Below are 6,738 nucleotides of genomic sequence, written 5' to 3'. Positions count from 1 at the left end.
GCTGATAAGGAAGAGGGATTCCTGGATCCCTCTGGTTCATTGTAGCCTCACTTCAATGTGGTGCAGTGCAATGTCAAGAGCAGTGTCAAAGGCTCTGTTGTGTCTCCCCCACCAACCCCTTTCTAGCCTCAGAACATTAGGATTGCTCACACACACTCCGGCTGATGTTGACCGCATCGCCTGCCTTCCCTTTAAAGTTTGTGTTTTGTTTTGTTTTTCTGAGACAGGGTCTTGCTCTGTCCCCCAGGCAGGAGTGCAGTGGTGCGATCTTGGCTCACTGAAGCCTTCTCCTCCCAGGTTCAAGTGATTCTCGTGCCTCGGCCTCCCAAGTAGCTGGAAGTACAGGCACAGTCACCTCGCCCAGCTAGTTTTTGTATTTTTAGTAGAAATGGCGGTTCACCATGTGGCCAGGCTGGTCTCGAACTCCTGGCCTCAAGTGATCTGCCCATCTGGGTCTCCCAAAGTGCTGGGATTACAGCTGTGAGCCACTGCACCCAGCCCTATTTAAGGTTTTTGAGGGATTCAAGCTGTAACCCATCCCATCCCCACTCTCAGTCTCCACTACCAAGCTCTGCTGACTTTCAGGGTCCTGTGTGCTTGAAACCAATTGGTAGAAACAATTGGCTCTGTCAGTATGCTTGTCAGCCAATTGTTAGAAACAACACAGCACAGAAAAATCACAAGTATAAAATAAGTGCAAATAAAATAAATATAGAAAGAATATTCTGTGCTCTTGTATTATTTCTAGCAACTATTCATTTTTTGGATTCAATTTTGGATTTCTAGGCTGACAATCAGGTAATTGATAATAATTCTCTCATCCACTTTAGTATTTTGACTTTTATTCTATTGTCTAATTGCATTAACTAGCACTTCCAGAACAACATTAAATAACAGAGGTGGTGAGAATCCTTGTCTAGCTCCTGACTTTAATGGGATATTAATAATAATATTCATTGGGCCAGGCGCAGTGGCTCATGCTTGTAATCCCAGCACTTTGGGAAGCCGAGGCAGGTTGATCACCCGAGGTCAGAAGTTCGAGACCAACTTGGTCAACATGGTGAAACCCCCATCTCTACAAAAATACAAAAATTAGCTGGGCGTGGTGGCGGGCACCTGTAATTCCAGCTACTGGGGAGGCTGAGGTGGGAGAATCACTTGAACCCGGCAGGCAGAGATTGCAGTAAGCTGAGATCACACCATTGCACTCCAGCCTGGGCAACAGAGGGAGACTTCCTCTAAAAAAGAAAAGAAAAAGGGAGAGAGTTAGGGCCTTGCATTGGCCTAAGGGAATGTTGTGACAGGTTTGATCTATCCAGGCCATTGAAACATCCTCCATATCAGCAATAAGGCTGTTCTGCTTTCTTGCCTCATTTCCATATTCACTGGAGTAGCACTTTTAATCTCCTTCAATAACTTTTCCCTTGTATTTACAACTTAGCTAACTATTTGGTGCAAGAGGCCTAACTTTCAGCCTGTCCCAGCTTTCAACATGCCTTCCTAACTAAGCTTAATTATTTCTAGTTTTTGAGAATGAGAGATGTGTGACTCTTTCTTTCATTTGAACACTTACAGGCCACTGTAGGGTTCCAACTGGCCTAATTTTAGTATTTTTGTGTCTCAGGAAATGAGGAGGTTCCAAGAGAGGGAGACACACAGGGGAACACCCAGTCCATTCAGGAGTCAGAACACACACAACATTTATAGATTAAATTCAGCATCTTGTATGGGCATGGTTTATGGCACCCCGAAACAATTACAGTTGTAACATCAAAGATCAGAAATCAACATAATGGATACAATAATAATGAAAAAGTTTGAAATATTGCAAACATTACTAAAATGTGACAAAGAAACATGAAATGCGCACATGCTGTTGGAGAAATGGCCTGATAGACTTGCTAAATATAGGGTTGCCACAAACCTTCAATTTGTAAAAATGCAGTATTTGGCTGGGCACAATGGCTCATGCCTGTAATCCCAGCATTTTGAGAAACTGAGGCAGGTGGATCACTTGAGGCCAAGAGTTCGAGATCAGCCCGGGCAACATGGCAAAAAACCGTATTTACTAAAAATACAAAAAATGAGTGGGATGTGGTGATACACACCTGTAATCCCAGCTACTCAGGAGGCTGAGGCAGAAGAATCGCTTGAACCTAGGAATTAGAGGCTACAATGAGCCACTGCACTCCAGCCTGAGCAACAGAGCGAGACACCATCTCAAAAAAAATAATAATAATAAATAAAATAATAAAAGAAGACGTCCAAGCACAGGGGGCCCCATTTTATAACAAAACCAGTCCCTGCTTATCTGCGGTTTCACTTTCTGCAGTTTCAGTTACCTGAGGTCTGAAAAATATTTTTTTAAATGAAGAATTTGCAAAGCCTAATAAAGCAGAGCAATAAAATGAGATATGCCTGAGTTTTAAATTTTGTTTTTCCTTCTAAATTTTTTAATTTTAATTTTAATTTTTTGATTTTTTTTATTAAAACAAATTTTTTTTGAGACAGAGTCTTGCTCTATTGCCCAGGTTGGAGTGCAGGGCACCATCTCAGCTCACTGCAACCTTCACCTCCCAGGTTCAAGGGATTCTCCTGCCTCAGTCTCCCCAGTAGCTGGGATTACAGGCACACACCACCACACCTGGCTAATTTTTGTATTTTTAGTAGAGACGGGTTTCACCATGTTGGCCAGGCTGGTCTCAAGCTCCTGATCGCAGGTGATCCGCCTGCCTCAGCCTCCCAAAGTGCTAGGATTACAGGCGGGAGCCACTGCGCCCAGCCTTAAATTTTTAATTATACTTTTCTATTTCACAATCTAGTCCCAAGATGTGCCTGTGTTTTTTAAGGTGTTCTACATCTACATTTATACATGAGATTGGTTCATAGTTTTTCTGCTGTATGATGTAAAATTTTGGCTTTATGAAACACTGGGATGTTTATCTATCCTTTGGAATATGAGTATGATTGATTGCCTGAATGTTTAAAAGAAGTTGCTCATTAACCTATCTAGTTTCAGCTTTTGTCCTTGAGTATATCTTTTGGCAGCTTTTATCCATGATTATTTATCTGTTTAGATTTCTGAGTCCCAATTGGTAATTTATATTTCCTCAAATATTATCTACTTCATTCAGGTTTTATATTGTATTAGTATTGGGTTGGGCAAGGTATTCCCTTGTAATTCTCATTTCCTCTGTACTGATGGCTATAAACCCTTTCTCATTCCTGATGTGTATATTTATGTCATTTCTTTTTTCGTTTGTTTTGTTAGCTAGTGGTTTATCAAATTTGTTGCTTGCTTCTTGCCAAAGAACCAGATCTTAGAGTTATTCATCAACTATATTGTCTTACTTTTTGGTTTTGTTTTGTTTTGTTTTGTTTTGTTTTGAGACAGAGTTTCCCTCTTGTCACCTAGGCTGGAGTGCAATGGCACAATCTCGGCTCACAGCAATGTCCACCTCCTGGGTTCAAGTGATTCTCCTGCTTCAGCCTCCCAAGTGGCTGGGATTACAGTTGCCTGCAACCATGCCTGACTAATTTTTGTATTTTTAGTAGAGACAGGGTTTCACCATGTTGGCCAGACTGGTCTCAAACTCCTGACCTCATGATCCTCCCACCTCGGCCTCCGAAAGTGCTGGGATTACAGGCGTGAGCCACCGCGCCCGGCCCCTAGAATTTTTTTTAGAGAGACAGAGTCTTTCCCTGTCGCCCAGGCTGGAGTGCAATGATGTGATCATAGCTGACTATAACCTCCAGTTCCTGGGCTCAATGATCCTCCTGCCTCAGCTTCTGAGCAGCTGGAACTATAGGCATGTGCCACCATGGCTGGCTAGTTTTGTTGTTGTTGTTGTAGAGACAAGGTCTTGCTGTGTTACCTGGGCCAGTCTTGAACTACTGGCCTCAAATGATCCTCCTCCCTTAGCCTCCCAAAGCATTGGGATTACATGCATGAGCCACCACACCTGGCCAATTATATTGTTTTTCTGGTTTTGAAATAATTCTGTTTGCTTTTATCCTTAATTTTTTCCTTTTGCTTTCTTTAGATTTTGCCTGTGACATTTTCCGCTTTTAATTTCCTGCATTGTCTGCTTTGTTAATGAACTTTTATTCTCACTAAGCAATAAAAGTGTTTACGGCCATGCATTTTCTTGTGAAAACTACTTTGGCTGCATTATGTAAATAGTGTTTCATGAGTTATTTTTAGAATAGTCTATAGTTCTGTTTTTAAGCTTTGTATTGAGGTATGATACACATACAGAAAAGCAAACATATCAAAAAATGTACAGTTTGGTGAATATTCACAAATTCAACACCCAGATTGAGAAACAGAACATTACCAGTACCAATCCTATAATTTGCAGGGCCCAGTGCAAAATGAAAATGCTCAGTCCTTTGTGCAAATATTATTAACAACTTTGGGTAGGGGACAGTGGCTCAGGCCTGTAATCCCAGCACTTTGGGAGGCCAAGACAGGTGGATCACCTGAGGTCAGGAGTTTGAGACTGGCCAACATGGTGAAACCCCATCTCTACTAAAAATACAAAAATTAGGCCGGGTGCGGTGGCTCACGCCGGTAATCCCAGCACTTTGGGAGGCTGAGGCGGGCGGATCACGAGGTCAGGAGATCGAGACCATCCTGGCGAACATGGTGAAACCCTGTCTCTACTAAAAACTTCAAAAAATTAGCCGGGCATGGTGGCGGGCGCCTGTAGTCCCAGTTTCTTGGGAGACTGAGGCAGGAGAATGGCGTGAACCCGGGAGGTGGAGGGTGCAGTGAGCTGGGATCCCACCATTGCCCTCCACCCTGGGCAACAGGGCAAGACTCCATCTCAAAAAAAAAAAAAAAGTCTGTAATTCAGTTTTGGTTTGTCACTGATTAAAGAGTTGTTTAGGCCAGGCGCGGTGACTCACGCCTGTAATCCCAGCACTTTGGGAGGCCGAGGTGGGCGGATCACGAGGTCAGGAGATTGAGACCATCCTGGCGAACACTGTGAAACCCCATTTCTACTAAAAATACAAAAAAATTAGCCGGGCGTGGTGGCGGGCGCCTTTAGTCCTAGCTACTCGGGAGGCTGAGGCAGGAGAATGGCATGAACCAGGGAGGCAACGGAGCTTGCTGTGAGCCGAGATGGCGCCACTGCACTCCAGCCTGGCCAACTGAGCGAGACTCCCTCTCAAAAAAAAAAAAAAAAAAAAAGGTTGTTTAGAAGAACTTTAAAATTTCTCCAAGAGGTTGACTTCATCAGGCTAAGGACCAAGTTCCTGGTTTCAGGGGTGGAGCTAGAAACAGATTGGTTTTCTTTGAATGAGTGGGTCTTTACTCATAGAATATACAATATGGGTAAGAAACTAGCAAGCTTTATTTTCTCCTCCTGATCTTCTGATACTTAATGAGGAAGAAAAGAGCCAATGAGAATAGTTAAGGGTAACAGGTTTTTCCTCTTCAGGCAAAGTATAATAGCACACACTGACTGTGGACACAGGGACTGAAGTTGTCTTGTCAGCTGTGAATTCTCAAGGAAACTGGGAAGAAATTGGCTCCTTCTTTATCAAGTCAAGGGAGGCACAGCACTTCTGTCATGGATCTGTTGCCTCACTGTCCTGGAGAAGCAGCCAGGGGGTCCTTTCTATTTATGGGTACAGTTGGGTAGAGTCCTGACATTGAGAATAGTTGGATATTCAGAGGATAGAGATAAGTAACCCAAACAAGTAGTCCATCCATCCTTAAAAAAAAAATTGCTACAGAGTGAGACTCCATCTCAAAAAAAAAAAAAAAAAAGAATATGTTGCTAAAAACCAATCATACTTTTCCACTTCAAACCTAACACTGGAGCCTAAATTCAAACTACTTTATTATAATCAACTTATATGAGCCTTATATTTAAGACCTGTAGTTCAAATTTGATGACCAAAGATAGAAAATCTTTTTCAAAGTGTTATTTGCTTGAGGTGGAAGGTCTGTCATTTTGTTTGTTTCTTTAAAACAAGTAATAACTTTGTTTATTCAAAAACAGATCAGACCAGGCGCAGTGGCTTAACCCTGTAATCCCAACATTTTGCAAGGCTAAGGTGGGAGGATCATTTGGGCCCAGGAGTTCGAGACCAGCCTGAGCAACACGGTGAGACCTCGTCTCTAAAAAAATTTTTTAAATTAGCCTGGCATGGTGGTATGCACCTGTGGTCCCAGCTATTCAGAAGGCTGGGGGAAGATCACTTGAGCCCAGGAGGTCGAGGCTGCAGTCAGCCGTGTTTGTGCCACTGCACTTCAGCCTGGATGACAGAGTGAGACCCTGTGTCAAAAATAAAAAATAAAATAGACCATAAAAAGCTTATAACACAGAATTCAAAAGGCATAAAAAAGTATACAGTGAAAAGTAAGTCTTCCTCTCACTCCTAGCGCTCACCTATTCCCCAGAGGCAACCCCAGGTTTCTTGTATATCCTATCAAAAATAATCTATGTAAATATATGTAATCCTTCAAATGTTTTTATAAGAAAGTATACCATATTATGCATACTGTTCTGCTTCCTTATTTTTCACTTAATATTTATTGGAGATTGTTTCATATGAATGCATATAGAACTTTTTTTTTTTTTGAGACAGAGTCTTGCTCTGTCACCCAGGCTGGAGTGCAGGGGTGTGATCACGGCTTACTGCAAGCTCCGTCCCCCGGGTTTACGCTATTCTCCTGCCCCAGCCTCTGGAGTAGCTGGGACTACAGGCGCCCGCCACCTCGCC

This window comes from Colobus angolensis, unplaced genomic scaffold, assembly GCF_000951035.1.
Source record: "Colobus angolensis palliatus isolate OR3802 unplaced genomic scaffold, Cang.pa_1.0 Scaffold269, whole genome shotgun sequence".
NCBI lineage: Eukaryota > Metazoa > Chordata > Mammalia > Primates > Cercopithecidae > Colobus > Colobus angolensis.
Note: the sequence above shows the minus strand (reverse complement) of the source record.